At 39.0% G+C, this 18,788-nt stretch overlaps 1 protein-coding gene across 3 annotated transcripts in view; it reads left to right on the forward strand.

Moving 5' to 3' along the window:
• The window catches only part of KIAA0319L (KIAA0319 like), a 133,113-nt gene that overhangs the window by 37,604 nt on the left and 76,721 nt on the right, over positions 1–18,788 (forward strand). The window lies entirely within an intron of this gene.

Consider the following 18,788-nt stretch of genomic DNA (forward strand, 5'->3'; position numbering starts at 1 on the left):
CGACTTTTTTTTTTTTTTTAAGGATTTAATACTGCTTTTGCTTGGGCCCTGGGAGCAGAGCCAGGCTGTGGTGGCGTGGGCAGAGAGAGGAACTGATCTAAAATTGGATCTTATTTTCATCTTACCTTTTATCCAAGTTACTTCTAGAATCCAATATTGACTCTACCAGTACTTTCCTGCTTCCTCTTCTCATGAACTATTTTTCCCAAGAGAAACAATAATGCCTTTCATTTGTAAGTACTACAGCATTCAAAGCATTTTTATATTCATTGCCTCATTTGAGCTTTGTAACAATTCTATAGGTGGTAAAGGAAGTGTGCTCAATATATAAATAAGAAAATGAATCTTAGAGAGTTTAACTTTGTTTTCAGAGGTTACATTTCCAATAAGTGATATTCCTAGAGCTGAAACTAGAACCATGTCCTTTAACCATTAGAATTCATTCTAGGAGGAAGAACTGTATGGTACAGTCAATGAAGGTAAAATATTTTCCATTCTGTATATTTTTATTAGTGAACTCATACTGGAGTGACATTAAGTTAAATTTATTATAATTATTTTTTAAACTTGGTCAAATCTCATTAACTAGGTATGTGACTTGAGAGATTAATGAACCACCCATATTTAGTTGGAAATAGTAGGATTAATTACTTATTTAAACAACATTATAGCCAACTAACCTTCCCCAGGTTTCATGATTCTTTTACTTGTAGTCATTGTCAAAGATACAAATATTTCTAATCATCTGCCCTATCTCCCAACATATATTCCCTTGAGCTAAGATGAAGGATCGGATTGTCAGATAAGATTCACTTGAATTATAGAGCTCTTACCCATTACCAGGCTTTAGTAGTCATTTTAAACTCTCCCTACCATCTTGTCGATTACAACTACTAGTGACCCTGTAGGACGCCTTGTCTTTGTTTTATGGAGCTACTGGTGGTTTTGAACTGCTGACCTTGTGGTTAGTAGACCATTGCATAACCACTATGCCACCCAGGCTACAGCAGTCCAACAATAAGGAGGTACAGGTCCCTCCCCAGATGATTCCTTCCCTCAGTGGACTTGTTCTTTTTGGCCCAGTATAATGGATGTGGTCTCTAAATGAGGCCATGCAGGTCATTGCACACCGCAGGGAGGTGTTTGGGTTATGAAACATTTCCCCTTCCTACCCTAGACAATTGTATAGCTTATGTGACATTCTTTGAGGAGCTGTGGAAAACAAAAGACCTTCCCAGGACATTCAGTCTGACAGCCATTTTCCTCCCTGCTTTTATCTCTTTTTCTTTCAAAGATCTAAATTTTATCAGAGCTGCTAGCAGCAATCAGGAGATAGGATTTTTTTCTGCCTTTTCTTTGACCTTGTAATCCCAGCAGTCCCCTTTTAACCAATTCCGTCAGGTCTAAATCTGTTTTTCCAAGATTTTCGTTGATATTATATCCTCTGCAATTTGCTTCAGAGCTTTTGCCACTTTATGCCAAGGGATAGATAGGCAGCCATCCTTTCATCATCAGTTCCTTATCATATTTTCCCATCTTAGCCTTTTTCTGGCTATAAAACACCTGAACTATGATGATTTGTGAGTCTAATTTGACATCCCTGTATAACTTTGTGCTTTTCACCTCATCCTCACGTACCTCGCCTCTTCTCCCAATTTTTAACTGTGACAAGTTTAGAATCCACTGGGTTACTAAACTGCCTCTATACTCAGACTTGATAGTTAAGGCACTAGGCAGAATGTTCTGAGCCCTGGTTTTAAAGAGAATTTTCTGAGTCCTGGAAAAAGACACTTCCGTCTTACCTGGAAGGATTGGCTGCTCATTATTCCATCCCATGTACCTGTGAATTTGGAGGTGGGATTGATGGCCTTATCACTCCTCACTGTCACTTCTTGAACATTACTCCTCCACTTTCATGTAAAAACCCCTGCTTTTTGAAATTTATAAAGCTACTCCTAAGCATTACTCATCTACCAACCATCATTCACCTGCCTCATTAATTGTGGCATTTTGAACCTTCCCTCCTTTCAAAGCCAGATTTCTTAGTATGATCCATCTGATGCCTGGCCACCTAGTTTCTTGGTAGTTCATTTATTCATTCATTTTTTCAGTGTTCCATTCATGCACATGCTCACATGCACTTATTTGTGTCTTCATTTAAAAAAATTGTTTTGAATACAATAGTACGCTAAGCTCTGTGTTAGCATTAAAGGTAGAATGGTGAGCAAAGAGATAGGCAAGGTTCTTTCATTCTTGAATTAACAATGTAGTGAGGGAAAGACATTTATAAATATACATTTATAAGTATTGTAACTGCTTTGACAGAAGCAAAAAGACCCAGAGTGTGGTATAGAGGTACCTGACCTAGCATGGAAAGTCAAAGTAGGTCTCTCAGAGGGAGCGATTGTTAAATGGACACTTCATAGTTACCAAATGGAATAGAGAAAGAAAGATGACAAGAGTTCAGCAAGAGGAGCAGCACTTGCAATGGTCCAGTGGTGGGATGGCGCATGGTCCATGTAAGGAATGAAAGGATAAAGGGATGGAACAGAGAGAAGGATGGAGAGCATAATTGGTGGTGGGGCAAGATCATGAAAGATGATTATATTAAGGATTTTGGTCTTCATTTTAAGAACCCAGGGAAACGTTTGAAAAACGTTATTTTGTTTAAAATTTAAAAATTATTTAAAAAATAAATGCACACACATATATTTTAAAGGTATTGAAGGGTAATGAGTGAATAAATTTCTCATTTCAGCCTGCCTTTCTTAAAGGCAACCATGCCAGTTTCTTGAATATCCTGAAAATGGTATGTACATACATATATTTGGTACTGAAAGAGTGGGTTGCTGCTTAAAATGTGGACCCGGTTTTCCAGTTGGCAGTGGGTAGAGGCTGGAAGAGTTTGAAGATACTAATATTAAAAAAACATACTGTGTTGACTTGCATGTTACTGTGATGCTGGAAGCTAAGCCATTGGTTTTTCAAATGCTACCAAGGTTAATCATGCAGACAGGTTTCAGTAGAGCTTCTAAACCAGTGGTTCTCAACCTACCTAATGCTGTGACCCTTTAATACAGTTCTTCATGTTGTGGTGACCCCCAACCATAAAATTATTTTTGTTGCTGCTTCATAACTGTATTTTTGCTACTGTTTTGAATTATAAATATCTGATATGCAGGATGTATTTTCTTTCTTTTTAAAAATAAATCATTTTATTGGGGGCTCATATAACTTAAGTACAATCCATACATCTATCCATTGTATGTCAAGCACATTTGTACATGTCACCCTCTTCACTCTCAAAACATTTGCTTTCCACTTGATTCCTTGGTATCAGCTCCTCATTTTTTGCCCTCCCTCCCTGCTCCCCACTCCCTCATGAACTCTTGATAATTTATAAATTATTATTATTATTTTAGCATATCTTACAATGTCCGACGTCTCCCTTCACCCATTTTTCTGCTGTCTGTGCTCCAGGGAGGGGGTTATATGTAGATCCTTGTAATCAGTTTCCCCTTTCTACGCCACCTTCCCTCCACCCTCCCGATATCACCACTCTCACTGCTGGTCCTGAAGGGATCATCTGTTCTGGATTCCCCATGTTTCCACTTCCTATCTGTACCAGTGTACATCCTCTGGTCTAGCCGGATTTGTAAGGTGGAATTGGGATCATGATAGTGGGGGGAGGAAACATTTAAGAACTAGAGGAAAGTTGTATGCTTCATTGTTGCTACCCTGCACCCTGACTGGCTCATCTCCTCCCCGCGACCCTTCTGTAAGGGGATGTCCAGTTGCCTACAGATGGGATTTGGGTCCCCAATCTGCACCTGTCTCCTCCCCCACCCCGTCATTCAGAATGATGTGATTTTTTTGTTCGTTGATGCCTGATAACTGATCCCTTCGACACCTCGTGATCACACAGGCTGGTGTGCTTCTTCCATGTGTGCCTTGTTGCTTCTGAGCTAGATGGCCACTTGTTTGCCTTCAAGCCTTTAAGACCCCATATGCTGTATCTTTTGATAGCTGGGCACCATCAGCTTTCTTCACCACATTTGCTTATGCACATATTTGACTTCAGCAATTGTGTCAGGAAAGTGAGCATCATGGAATGCCAGTTTAATAGAACAAAGTGTTCTTGCATTGAGGGAGTACTTGAGTGAAGGCCCAATATCCAGCAGGATGTATTTTCATTGTTACAAATTGAACATAATTAAAGCATAGCGATTCATCACAAAAACAGTATGTAATTATGTATTGTGAAATAGTTACTTCTAATTACAAATAAATGAAATTTTGTCTTGAAGCATGGGTAACAGTCTTAATATAACAACAGTAAACTACATTGCTGCATTTTGCAACAGTATGCGTAAAAAGTCATCAGTGCAAAGGTTGAGATAGCTTCTTTCTCACCAGATCAGAAATTCTCTGGGCAGTCTTTGCAAGAGCACAACAAAGATCATCTTCCACAACAAGTCTACTTCTGTATTTAGACTTGATAACCAACAAGCTGGAAAACCCTGTTTCACAAAGATACGTTGTTGGAAATGGAAGAAGAAGGCACAACACAGTCTCGACAGAACAGGATATGACTGCAAATACTTGATTCAGAATTTTGTAACTGGCATTGTAGAGAATTCAGTTCTCGCTGCATCACTGTTAATAAGTTCAACAAACTCCTCTGGTGCTGTCTGAGGAACATCTTCAACTTTGTGAATGGGCTTCTGGTAAGTGCACATGGGTGTCAGGTAGATTTGGAAAGTACAATGAAATTTCATCTGCAAGCACGTGCAAGTGTTCTTTCACAGAAATTATCATCATAATCCTTTTGTCTGGTTCAATGCCATGTTCCTCAAAAAAAGCAGATAAGGTAGGCAACATGTAAATTTTAAGTTCATCCAATTTTTTTTGCCAAAGCTGAAGTTTCATTTGGAAAGATCGAATCTTTTCAGACAAATCGAGGCATATTGCATTTGATCCTTGCAGTGATAAATTTAACTCATTCAAGATGGCAAAGATGGCAACCAACTAACTACTATCACTTTTATCACTGAAAAGTGCTTCAAATAGCAGTCTTGCTTTCTGATTAAAAAAACGTTTTGAGTTCATCATGAAGCTCAAAAACTTTTCCTCTTGACAGCCATCCCACTTCAGTGTGAAATAGCAGAGCATTTTTGAGCGCATCTAACTAATTGCACAGTTGCGAAAACAGTCCACTGTTTAAAGTGCTCACCTTTAAAACATTGACAGAACTTGTGACGCTTTCATTACTTCTTGTAACTCCTGTGGCAGTGTCTTCATTGCTAATATTTGTGGATGAATCATACAGCGAGTCCAATGACTTTTGGTGAACTCCTTCAGTACAAAACGTTGAAATCCAGATAGACCTCCTAGCATAGCTGTAGCATCATCTGTCAACATACCATAAACTTTTTCCCAAGAGATCTTATGCTCTTTTAGAAATGAACCAACTGTGTCAAATACATCACGTGCAGTAGTTGTCGTTTCAAGAGGTTTGCAAAAAAAGGGAAACTTATTTTTAAAGTCACCATCATTAATATACCTCACGTAAACCAGTAACTGTGAACAGTTTGCAACCCCTGTAGAATCATCAAGCTGGGTGCTAAATATTGGAAGTGGAGCAGATTTTATTTCCTGGATTACCTGATCAAGAAGATCAGTAGGCATGTCATCTGTTCTTCTGTGACAGTGTCATTAGATAAGGAAATTACACTCAATTTTGTAACAAACTCGTCTCCAATCATAACTCGTACAATGTCTTTGGCAGCTGGCAACAGTAAATCCTCAGCAATGGTGTGAGTTTTCGTAGCTCTGGCGATTCTGATTGCCACCAAATATGAAGATTCAGTGGCTGCTACATTTTGTTTGTGGTACTTGCCACCAGTGTCAAGTCTGGCATTTTTTAGTCCATCAGCTGTGCTTCTAAAATAGTTGGTATCCTTGCTGGCAAAGCTCGGATGCTTGCTATCAAAATGGTGTTTTCGTTTGTTCGGTTTCATAGAATGGGCTAATAGAACTTCACAACAAATAACACATTGCCCGGTTTCTCAATTCCTGCTGTTTCCTACGATTTACCATTCTCTGTTGTTGTTTTTTTACATACCTGTTACTATCACAAGGGGGCAGTATTCACATCAACCACAGCTGAATATAAAAAGACCGATCAGCATCCAGATTAAGTTCCCATGGTACAAATACTTTTTTTTTTGCAGTAGTTGATTATTTCACAGTACATGATTTTACATTTAACTACTAATTATAATTTATGAAGTATAATTTTACCTCCAGTACTGCTGCTTTTAACAGAGTAGCTGCTTTCAACACAGCAGCTGCACTCTAGACAGCAGCTGTTCTCTACACATGTGTGACTGGTCCACCTAAGTACATTATGGCACCAACCCTGTCACATACACCTATATGTGATGGGGTTGGTGCAATGATGTCATCATGCTGGGCAGTCATGTGGGCGGACCTGCATGTGGGCGGACCCACCTGGAGACACATAGAGGAGTGGTATATTTTCTGATAGTCTTAGGTGACCCCTGTGAAAGGGTCGTTTGACCTCCAAAGGGGTTGCAACCCACAGGTTGAGAACCACTGTTCTAAACTAAGACAGACAAGGAAGAAGCTGACCAAGAGCTTCTACTTCTCAAAAGAAGCTGACCAAGAACACCCCCCCACAAAACCCCCCCAACAACAAAAATGTTGACCAAGGAATAGCAGCAGAATATAATCTGACATAATGCCAAAAGATGAATCCCTCAGGTTGGAAGATAACCAAAATATGACTGAGGACGAGCTTCCTCCTCACAGTAGATTTGACTTTAATGATATACTAAGGGGTACCCCCCCCAAAAAAAAGGAAAAATGCTCTGCTAAGTGGAGGTTTTGTAGTACGCATTTTTCCTGGTAGGCAAGCATTGTGCAACTCACTCTGAATTAGTGCCCCTAGTGGTGTTGCCTGGGAAGGTTCTCTCTAGTCATAGTGAATTTTTTTGTGAAAGCAGTTTTGCTCGAACCTCATTTTTAGTGATTTTAAACCTCAATTTAAGTGAATACTGTGCAGCTGTGAAATTTTGTTTCCTGCTCAGGAAAAATGCCACAGAAACTGTTGTGATCTTGAACACAGCTTACAAGGACAGAAATATTGGAAAAACTCAAGTGTATGAGTGGTTTTCTCATTTTTTTAAAAAGTGAAACATTGATTGATGACAAACCTCCTTTTGGACACCTGTCAACTTCCCGAACAGGCGAATATGTTCACAATATGTGTGCACTTGTGCTTGAAGACTGATGATGGACTATTGAAGCAATGGGAAAGTTATCTGGACTATGTTGAAACTGGATTCAGTTAATTTTAACAGAAGATTTGGGAATGAGAAGGGTTGATGAGAAATTTGTGTCTTGGGTTCTGCCTGACCAGTTAAAAGAGCACTGAATGGAACCATGCTGTGCTTTGAAAGAACAGTTCCAAAGGGACTCAGACTTCTTTCCCCAAAGCCATTACTGGTGACGAAACATGGAACTATTTTTACGATCCCAAAACCAAACATCAATCAAGCCAGTGGAAGATGCCATCACCCAAAAAAAGTTCATCAAATGAAGTCAGAGATCAAGACGATGCTCATTGTTTTTTTGATGTGAGGGGGATAGTGTATTTGGAGTTCATTCCACCAGGTCAGACTGTTAATCAAACTTTCTATTTAGAGGTTCTGGAAAGATTGCCTAACAGTACGTGACAGAAAAGGCCTGATTTGTGGCAGACGAGGGACTGGTTTTGCCACCACAACAATGCACGCGTTCATATAGCTATCTCAGTGTGCCATTTTTTGGCAAAAAACCCCAGCATGCTTCTCTTGCCCCATGCACCTGCCTCACCTGACCTTGCTCCGTGTGACTTCTTTTTGTTTCCACGAATGAAGAGGGACATGAAAGGACAGCGAATTGACAATGTAGAAGAGATGCAGGGGAAAAAAAGAGAGAGGTGCTGTCAGCCATCCAAACAGATGAGTTTGAAAAATGTTTCCAAGAATGGAATCGCAGATTTCACAATTCTATTAAGTGTAATGGAGAATACTTTGGAGGTAATAAGGTTGTTTTATAAAAAATTTAAATGCACAGCTTGGTGGGGATTTCGGGCTATTTGGGGTACCCCTTCATAGATGAAGTAAAGCTTCAGGAACCTTCATTTGCTGATGTGACATGACTCAGAATGAGAACCAGCTGTAGACAGCCATTAATAATCATGTTGTTGAATGTATGAAGTATCCATCTAGGAAAGTTGTCAAAATGAATGTAGCAAATGCTTGAAGATCAATATCCTAGACATTAGGAAGGTGAAATGGACTGGTGTTGGTTATTTTGAATTGGACACTTACGTGGTTTACAGTGCTGGAAAGGGTAAATTGAAGAGGAATAGTGTCACATTTGGCATCAAAAAACATTTCAAGATTTACTCTGAAGTACAGCACTGTCAGTGATAGCATAATATTCATATGCCTACAAAGAACACCAGTAAGAGCTTGTGGGTTATGACTTTAATATAGTATTTATATATCTCAACCGTACAATTGTGCCTATTGAACCCGTGACTAGTTGTGGGGGGTCTGGCATTTCCCCCCACAAGAGCTACCACCATTATCCAAATTTACACACCAAACTCTAATGCCAATGATTAAAAAAATTAAAGATTTTTATCAATTTCTGAACGTGATTAAATATGCGCAAGATGATAATTACTAGTGACGGAATGCAAAATTTGGAAACAAAGAAGGATCAGTAATTGGAAAATATGGCTTTGGTGATAGAAATGATGCAGGAGTAAAATTAAACTAAAAGAAGTTCAAGAGAGCCAAAGTAAAACGTTGAGTACATCCCACCTGATTTTAAAGACCACTTGAAGAATAGATTTTACACATTGAACCGTGATCAAAGTTCAGACAAGGTGTAGGGTGACAGCAAGAGTATCATTCATGAAGAAAGCAAAATGTTATTTAAAAAGAAAAGAAAAGGGAAAGCAAAAAGAGAACAACAACATGGATGAAACTTGCTTATGAAGAAGGTGTAGCTAAAGCAAATGAAAGAAATGGTGATGTAAAAGAGCTGAACAGAAAATTTCAAATTTCTAGAAGACAAAGTATAGTAGTACAATAAAATGAACAATGCCCAAAGATACAAGACCAAAAAGAAGAACGTGCTTGGCATTTTTCTTTCTTCCAGTATTTTTATTGTGAATTAAGTGGGGGTTTATATATATCATTGTTTTCACATTCAACAAATTAAAAAACTCCCAATATAAGCCTCAAATTCTCTTTTTTAATTAAAAGATCATTTTATTGGGGGCTTTTACAACTCTTAGAACAAGCCTGAATTTCTTAAGCTAAAAGAACAAGAGAGAACTAATTCAAGCCTTGAATGGCAATGTTGAAAGGTTCTATGGGCACAATATCAAATGACACAGGAAGCATCAAGGAAGATGGATGCAATACAAAGAGTATTTAAAAAATATTTGTCACTCTTCAGTCATTTCAGGAGATAGCATGTGATCAATTATTGATAGCATTTAAAGAAGAGCTTATGCCTCACTGAAGGCAGTAGTGAAAAACAAGGCTCCAGGATTTAACAGACTACCCATTGAAGGATATCATGGATCTTGGCTAAGAGTAGAGAATACCAGGAAGATGTTTACTTATGTTTCATTTATTGTGTGAATCATAACAAGTTATAGATAGCATTGTGAGGAATGGAATTGACAGAACACCTAATTGTGCTCATTTAGAACCTGTCCATATACCAAGATGTAAATATTCAAACAGAACATGGGGGATAGTTATTGTTGTTAAATGCAGATGAGTTGGTCCTCACTCAGAGTGACCCTATGTACAACAAAATGAAATTCTTCCCAGCCCTGGGCCATCCTCAGTTTCTATGTTTGAACCCATGGGTACAGCCACTGTGCCAGTTTCTCTCCTTAAGGACTTTCCTCTCTTTTGATGACCCTCCACTTTATCAAGGAGGCTATCCCTCCCCAAGGCTAGTCCCTCCTAATATTATGTCCAAAACACCTAAGAGCAACGTTTGCTATTCTGGTTGTACTTCTTCCAAGGCACATTTGTTTGTTATTCTGGCAGCCCATGGTATATTCAGTATTTTTTGCCAGTACCGTAACAAAGGCATCAGTTCTTCGGTTTTCATTATTTATTGTCTAGTTTTTCATTCACGTGAGGCAATTGAAAATGCCTTGACTTGGATCAGGCACAACTCAGTCCTCAAAGTGACACTTAAGAGGTCTTTTATAGCAGTATTGCCCAATGCAGATATATGGTTTGACTTCTTGACTGCTGTTTTTATGGGCATTGATTGTGAAGCTAGCTAAAATGAAATTCTTCACAACTTCAGTCTTTCCTATGTGTATCCTGATGTTGATTACTGGTCTAGTTGTGAAGATTTTTGTTTTCTTTATGCTGAGGTATACGGTAATTCATTTGATCTTCCATCAGTGAATGTTTCCTTTCTTTTTTACTTTGAGCAAGCAAGGCTGTTTCATCTGTATATTGCTGGTTGTTAAGGAGTGTTCCTCCACATTCATTATTCTTTATACAATCTAGCTTCTGGGATATTTTGCTCAGCATACAGATAGAAATAAAGATAGTGAAAGGAGATAGCCTTGACATATACCTTTCCTGATTTTATTTTATTTTATTTTTTTAATCATTTTATTAGGGGCTCATACAACTCTTATCACAATCCATACATACATCAATTGTGTAAAGCGCATTTGTGCATTCATTGCCCTCATCATTCTCAAACATTTCCTCTCCACTTAAGCCCCTGGCACAAGATGTGACAAAATAATAATTTATAAATTATCAAGGGCTCATGAGGGAGAGGGGAGCGGGGAGGGAGGGGAAAAATGGGGAAAAACGAGGACCTTTCCTGATTTTAAACTATACAGCTCTCCCCTGGCTCTGTTTGAACGACTTCCTCTAGGTCTGTTTACAGGTTCTGCATGAGCACAATTAAGTGTTCCAAAATTCTCATGACTCACAGTTATCCATAATGTGTTAACATAACTGTGTTATTCACACAGTTGAATGCCTTTGAATAGTCAAAACACAGGTAAACATCTTTCTAGTGTCCTCTGCTTTTATCCAAGATTCATCTAACGTCTTCAGTGGTATCCTTGTGCCAAGTTCTCTTCAGAATCTTGCTTGAATATCTGGTAGTTCCCTGTCAATGTACTATTGCAACCTTTTTTGAATTATCTTCAACAAAACTTTACTTGCATGTGATGATATTGTTTGATAATTTCCACATTCTCTTGATTATCTTTCTTTGGAGTGGCACAAATATGGATCTTTTCCAGTTGGTTGGCCAGGTAGCTATCTTGAATTTTTTTTTTTGTTGATATAGATAAGTGAACACTTTCAATGTTGTACCTTTCTATTGAAATTCCACAATTGGCCTCCTGTTAATTCTTGGAACCTTGTTTTTCAGTGCAAACGACAATCTTAAAAGCTTTACTTCTTCCATGTCATGAAGGTGAAGTCTTCTGTGAGATGACAGCTCTTCCTCATATCTTGAGTGTCTTCCAAGCTGAGGAGCTTCTCTTCTAACACTATATCCAACAGTGTCTTGCCTCGTCATAAGGGTTTTCCTTGTGAATTTTTTTTATCATTTTGTTAGGGGCTCATACAACTCTTATCACAATCCATACATACATCAATTGTGTAAAGCATATTTGTACATTCATTGCCCTTATCATTCTCAAAACATTTGCTCTCCACCTAAGCCCCTAGCATCTGCTCCTCATTTTCCCCCTCCCTTCCCGCCCCCTCATGAACCCTTGATAATTTATAAATTATTATTTTGTCATATCTTGCACTGTCCAACGTCTCCCTTCACCCATTTTTCTGTTGTCTGTCCCTCAGGGAGCAGGTTATATGTAGATCCTTGTAATCGGTTCCCTGTTTCCAACCCACCCTCGCAGTATTGCCACTCTCACCACTGGTCCTGAAGGGATCATCCGCTCTGGATTCCCTGTGTTCCCAGTTCCTATCTGTACCAGTGTACATCCTCTGGTCTAGCCAGATTTGTAAGGTAGAGTTGGGATCATGATAGTGGGGGGTGGGGAGGTTAATTGTTTTCGAAGTAGATTTCCAGGAACTTCTTCCCAGTGTATCTTAGTCTGAAAGCCCTGCTCAATCTGTCTACTGTTGATATCTGCTGGCATTCAAAATAACGGTGGTATAGCTTCCAGCATCAGAGCAGCATGTAGACTTCCACAGTAAGACCAGATGATTGGCGGAATTCCAAGGTTATAGTAGTCTTCATTCTGTTGTTGTTATTAGGAGCTGTTGAGTTGATTCCAAGTCTGAATGACTCCAAGTGACAGCTGACTTTCTAGACTATAATCATTATGGAAGCAGACTCCTAAAGAGTCACTGAGCAGGTTCTATTTGCCAACCTTTCCACTAGCAGTTGAGTAAATAACAGTTTGCACTATCAGGGCAACTTTAAGTATGTAAAAGCTAACTTTATTTCTTCAGAGTACAGATATTGCCTGGTAGTTTTACATTGATTATTGCACCTATTTGTTTAACTTTTGTCTTTTCCATATGAATCATAAGCTGAATTATAAGCACCATCAAAACAATGCCTAAGGATGAAACAGGTTCTCAATATTTGTTGTGTAGATGGATGAATAAGGAAATAAAGATAATAGCTAGATGGCAGGTGGCATTCTTTGAAAAGAATGGAGAAGATCTGAAATGGCTAATGTAGAAAATGAAGAAAGAGTAAAGGAGGGTGGGAACACACAAGATGTGGCTAAGGAACTCAATTCTGGTCTGAATGGAGACCATTTACTTACAATGGCACCAATCCCGCCCTCGCCCCCCCCCCCCGCCCCCCCAGTTGAGATGTCTCATCTGAGATAGCCATTATCTCAGGCAGGTGGGTAAAGTTGCTAAGAATGTCAAAACTAGAGAGGTTGAAGTGATAGGCTTTAGGGTCCAAGCTGAGAAAGGGACTTGAAGGTGAGTCTCAGATGTCTGCTCCTTCCCCTCTTCCTGAATAAAGTTATCCATGTTCACAATTTTAGTTTTCTGTGGGAGGAGAGAACAGAGTACTTCTCAGAAATTGAAAGGAGGCCAAATATGACTTGAAACCAACATAAGGTCTAGGAAGTGGTCAAGAGATTAGTCTGGAGACTAGACTTTAAAGACCACTATTAGATTCAGGAGTGGCTGCAACAATGGGCTCAAAGAACAATCGTAAGGATGGTGCAGGACCGGGCAGTGCTTCGTTCTGTACTTCACAGGGGAACCATGAGTTGGAACGGACTCAATGGCAGCTAACAGCAATAAATACTAGATTCAGGAAGGTCATCCAAGAGCGACAGGATCAAGAATAACTTAATTCATGTGGTTTTAGTTAGTTTTACATAACAGGCAGATAAAATACTATCACATTTTGCATTATCACCTCAAGGTAACAGAGAAGCAGTCTGGGCTGGAAATGTGAATCCATCTTTGGGAGCAATAGGAGTGAAAGTAGTAACTGGAGCCATGATGTAGATGACATTGTATAGGGGAAGAAATGATATTCCACTACAGTAAATAACTTTTTAGTCCTTAATAATTCTTAGTGAAAAGCCTTTGCTTAAAGCACTCTTGTTTCCTCTCCCTATCTCCTTAGGCTTTGTTTTCTCATCCTGTAGGTCCCTGTTTAGTGATCACTTCCTTAGAGAAGTTTGCTCTGACTCCCCAAACACAGGTGGCCTCTTCTGTGTGTTCTAAATGAACTTGGTATTTCTCATGTTATATTGCTTGTCATTTTGAATTGAGGTGACGTGTCCTGTCTTTCTCCTCTTGTTCACTATAAAGTCCTTGAGGCTTAAAACAACATGTGTCTTGTCCACATTGTATCCTTAACAGCTATCATAATTTCTAACATATAATAGGTTTTAGTAAACATTGAATTGGAATATTAGGTGTTTGCTTCCAAACCTTGGCCTTTTGTAGACATTTGGGTAGTTAAACAGATTCTATACTTGAGTATAAACCGATCTGAATATCAGCTGAGGCACCTCACTTTATCACAAAACTGCATTAAAATGTGCTGAAAAACAGCGTACATGAGTATATATGATATGTAATTTTATATTTTGTTTTAATTCTTACCATTATAAACAATTTTCTATCTTGTCAGAGCAATTTTATAGTCATCTTTTAACATGTGTGATAGGTATGCCATAAGTTCTTAAGCATTCCCCAAGGAAAAAATTTCTCTTAGAATATACACTTGCAGAAGGTAATTTCAAATACTCGAAAACACTTGAAGTTGTTTTAGAGAGATTGTCATTCCAAAGGAGAATGAATTATATGTGCTTCAAAGATCCCCTTTGTTCCCTGAAATTTAGTAATTTTTCTATGTTTCGCGGCCTTTGTAAGTGAATGTGAGCCTCTTGGATGTGAAAGCATAAATTTCAAAAAGATAAAAACATCACTCTCGCAAATATAAAGGAAGCCGGTGTCAGATTTACTTAACTAATGAATGAGGTCATCAGATTGTAAAAAGGCTGTTGAGGAACACAGTTTTATGTGGTTAGGCAGGAAAAGAATGATGACACAAGTGTGAACGTTCGATATAAAACTTATCAATGTCATACAGGTTAATAAAACAAACTTTGAGGTTATCTTTTCTGCTGAATGAATTGGTTTGCATTTCAATTAGACAAAAATACTTTAATCTATCAATCTCCTATATGTTAACACCTACCAAAATGAAAGCCAAACTTACTGCCATTGAGTTTGTTCTGATGTAGTAGGCTAAATCAGTATTAAGTGCTAAGTTAAGTAAAGGTACATTCTTAGCCCAAGACTTGGGGAACTTATCCTTAAAGGCCACCTATTTAGTCTTTGTGGGCCATAGATTTCTGTTGCAATTACTTAACTCTGCCATTGTAGTGCAAAAGTAACCACAGACCGTGCACAAATGAATAGATGTAAATGTATGATGGTCCAGCTTAATTCACAAAAGCCGCAGAAGCTGGAGTTGGCCCCATGCTATAGGCTATTGGCCCTGGTTTATCGCATCTGTAGTGATATCTCTTCTTTCATTCCTGGCCTTGCTAATTTGTGATTTCTCTCTTTTCCCCTGAGATCAGTCTTACTAGGGCTGTATCTGTTTTGTCGATTATTTGAAACCAGAGTTTGGTCTCACTGATTTTGTCTTTTGAGGTGCAATCCATAATGAAGGCTGAAGTCTTTGATCTTCATCAGCAGTAAACTTAGATAGCTTGAATGTATGAGATTCATGCCACTGGTGACTGAGGGAAGGTAGATAGGAGGCAGTGAGGGGTATTTTGGTAGCTCTGTTTTCTCTTTGTTGCTATTTCTTCATCTTTTTGTAAAATAATTCTATATTCTCTGGCCTCCTTCCTTGCTCTGTCTAATATTAGGTTGGCACAAGGGTATCTTTCTCTCTGTTAAAGAACAATTGCAGAGTGGCTTTCACGTAATAGTCCAGTAGCCTTGCGTTTAGTTTCCTCTTATCTCTTCCATGATTATTGCCCACCTTTAGTCTACTGGATATTTATTTATTTATTTATTTTCCTCTTTTTTTTTTTTCTTTTTTAACATTTTATTAGGGGCTCGTACAACTGTTATCCCAATCCATACACACATCAATTGTGTAAAGCGCATTTGTACATCGTTTCTCAAAACATTTTCTCTCCATTTAAACCCCCGACATTAGGTCCTCATTTTTCCCCTCCCTCCCCACTCCCCCCTCCCGCATGAGCCCTTGATAGTTTATAAATGGGTATTTTGTCATATCTTGCCCTGTCCGACATCTCCCTTCATCCACTTTTCGGTTGTCTGTCCCCCAGGGAGGAGGTCACACACAGTTCCATGTAATCGGTTCCCTCTTTCCTACCCATTCTCCCTTTACCCTCCCTGTTTTGCCACTCACACCACTGGTCCTATAGGGCTCATCCATCCTGGATTCCCTGTATTTTCAGTTCCTATCTGTACCAGTGTACCTCCTCTGGTCTAGCCAGTCTTGCAAGATAGGATTCAAGTCATGGTAGTGGGAGCGGGGAGGAAACCTTTAGGAACTAGAGGAAGGTTGTATAGTCTACTGGATATTTACTATGTATTTCCTCGGAGTCAGGTTGACTTTGGCTGATTACCAGGTGGTTGCTTTATTCCATCATAGCCCTTTTTTTTACTCTATGTGCACATGCAGACGTAATTACCCTTCTCTGCAGTGCTTTGATTGTGTTGCATATTTTTTCTTTTTTTTTAATGCTTCAAGACAAAATTTCATTTATTTGTAATTAGGAAGAAATAGTTCACAATATATAATTATGTATTGTTTTCGTGATGAATCACTATGCTTTAATTATGTTCAATTTGTAACAATGAAAATACATCGTGCATATCAGATATTTACATGATGATTCATAACAGTAGCAAAATGACAGTTATGAAGTAGCAATGAAAATAAGTTTATGGTTGGGGGTCACCACAACATGAGGAACTGTATTAAAGGGTCGCAGCATTAGGAAGGTTGGAATCCACTGCTCTAACCTGTGTCTTCCCCTCTTCTCGCATCACCTCCCACCCGGGTCACCATCAAAGCTGGTTCCTTTTTGTGTGAAAACTTTTCCTTGGTTTTTTAGAACAGCACTTTCATACAATATTGATCCGTGTAGTGCTTGACTACTTTCACTCAGCAAAACGTCCAATGTAACACTACATCTTGTCAACGGGTAACAATGAATCTACCTACAGAATAGCTCGTACCCTGGGGGAATCTGGTCTTGCATATTTTACATATTTTATGTTATGACCCTGGACCAAGCCTAGAGCGAAGTAACAAAGAGGGACTTAGGGCTCAAAATTAAGAAGCTCTCACTCTCAGAATCATACAAATCAAGTTTGCTGTTAATTTGATGAGATGGCCTTCTTGCCTCCCCCTGGTTCTGGCCTTATATAATCTTGATCACAGCTTGTTAAGGACATCTATTATACCTTAAAATAACTGTGTATAACAACTTCATTTCACTGTATTTGAACAAACAAAAGTGAAATAATATTTCCAGAAAATCAATGTCATGCCTGAGGTAACTCAACAGCCAAAAGTTTATCCATAGGCAAATTAGCTAGAATTTTGTATCATATTATTTAGGTTAATAGTAGTAGGCTTGTTGTACTTTGTTTCTAATCGTAATATGGCTTGCCATTAGAAAGTTCCTTTTTTAAAAAAAACATTTGATTTGGGGCTCTTATAGCTCGTCTAACAATCCATACATCAATTATATTAGACACATTTGTGCATGTTGCCATCATTTTCAAAGCATTTTCTTTCTACTTGAGCCCTTGGTATCAGCTCCTCTTTTTCCCCTCCTTCCCCCACCCTCCCACCCTCAGGAACCCTTGATAAATTACAAATTATTATTTATTCTCATATCTTATACCATCTGCTGCCTCTCCTCACCGGCCTTTCTGTTGTTCGTCCCCCTGGAGGGGGCTGTAGGTGTTATAAGTCGATCATTGCGATCAGTTCCCCCTTTCTTCCCCTTCGCCTCTCCCCTCCTGGTATCACTCCTCCCATTACTGTTCCTGAGTTTATCTGTCCTGAATTCCATGTGTTGAGAGCTCTTATCTGTACCAATGTATGTGCTCCAGTCTAGCAGGATTTGTAAGGTAGAACTCGGGTCATTTGGTGTGTTTCATTGGTACTATACTGCACCCTGGCTGGCTTGTCCCTTCATTGTGACCCTTCTGTGAGGGGATGTCCAATTGTCTACAGATGGGCTTTGGGTCTCCACTGCGACCACCCTCATTCGCATCAATATGATTGTTTTTGGTCTTAGATGCCTGATACCTGATCCCATCAACACTTCATGATCACACAGGCTGGTGTGCTTCTTCCCTGTGGGCTTTGTTGCTTCCCTGCTAGATGGCTGCTTAACTTCAAGCCTTCAAGACCCCAGATGCTATATCTTCTAATAGCTGGGCACCATCTGCTTTCTTCACATTTGCTTATGCACCCATTTTGTCTTCAGTGAAAGTGTGGGGAAGGTGGGCATCACAGAATGCCAGGTTATTAGAACAAAGCATTCTTGCATTAATTAAGGTAGCATACGGACATTGGGCCTTGAGTAGAGGCCCAATGTCCGTGTGCTACCTTAATTCTGATATAAATATATGTACATAGACTTATATCCCTATAATTATATATATAAGCATGTATGTATATATATATATATAAAAGCATGTGTGTGTGTGTGTGTGTATATATATACACACACACACATGCTTATATTTCCTAGTTTTAGAAAGTTCCTTGTAGCAGAATCCCTCTCACAGATGAACATGACTGCTGCTGTGGCTAATACTGTGATGTTCAAAACCACATGACTTATACAAGATAGCTAGTAGAACATGAAAGTACCTGTAACTCGAAGAGTTGTTCAGTTCATGTTGCTGTCAAATATATTGGGAGAGAAATACTCCAGCATGTCAGTAACCTGTTCCACTGGTTCCATAGTCTTCACACTGCCTTTGAGAAATGCTCTGGAGATGAGCGGGAGGTTCAAAGTGATGGGCTTCTGCTTCTCCCCACCCTTCCATACATTTCAACTAGAATAGGTTCTGTGTTATGTGTTTCATGAACTGGGTTCTGTGTAAAGGTCTGTCAGTGTTTCTCAACCTTCCTAATGCCTCAACCTTTAATACAGTTCCTCATGTTGTGGT

The sequence above is a fragment of the Echinops telfairi genome, unplaced genomic scaffold (genome assembly GCF_000313985.2).
Source record: "Echinops telfairi isolate 266 unplaced genomic scaffold, ASM31398v2 ScPeMD7_7457;HRSCAF=8495, whole genome shotgun sequence".
In the NCBI taxonomy this organism is placed as follows: Eukaryota; Metazoa; Chordata; class Mammalia; order Afrosoricida; family Tenrecidae; genus Echinops; species Echinops telfairi.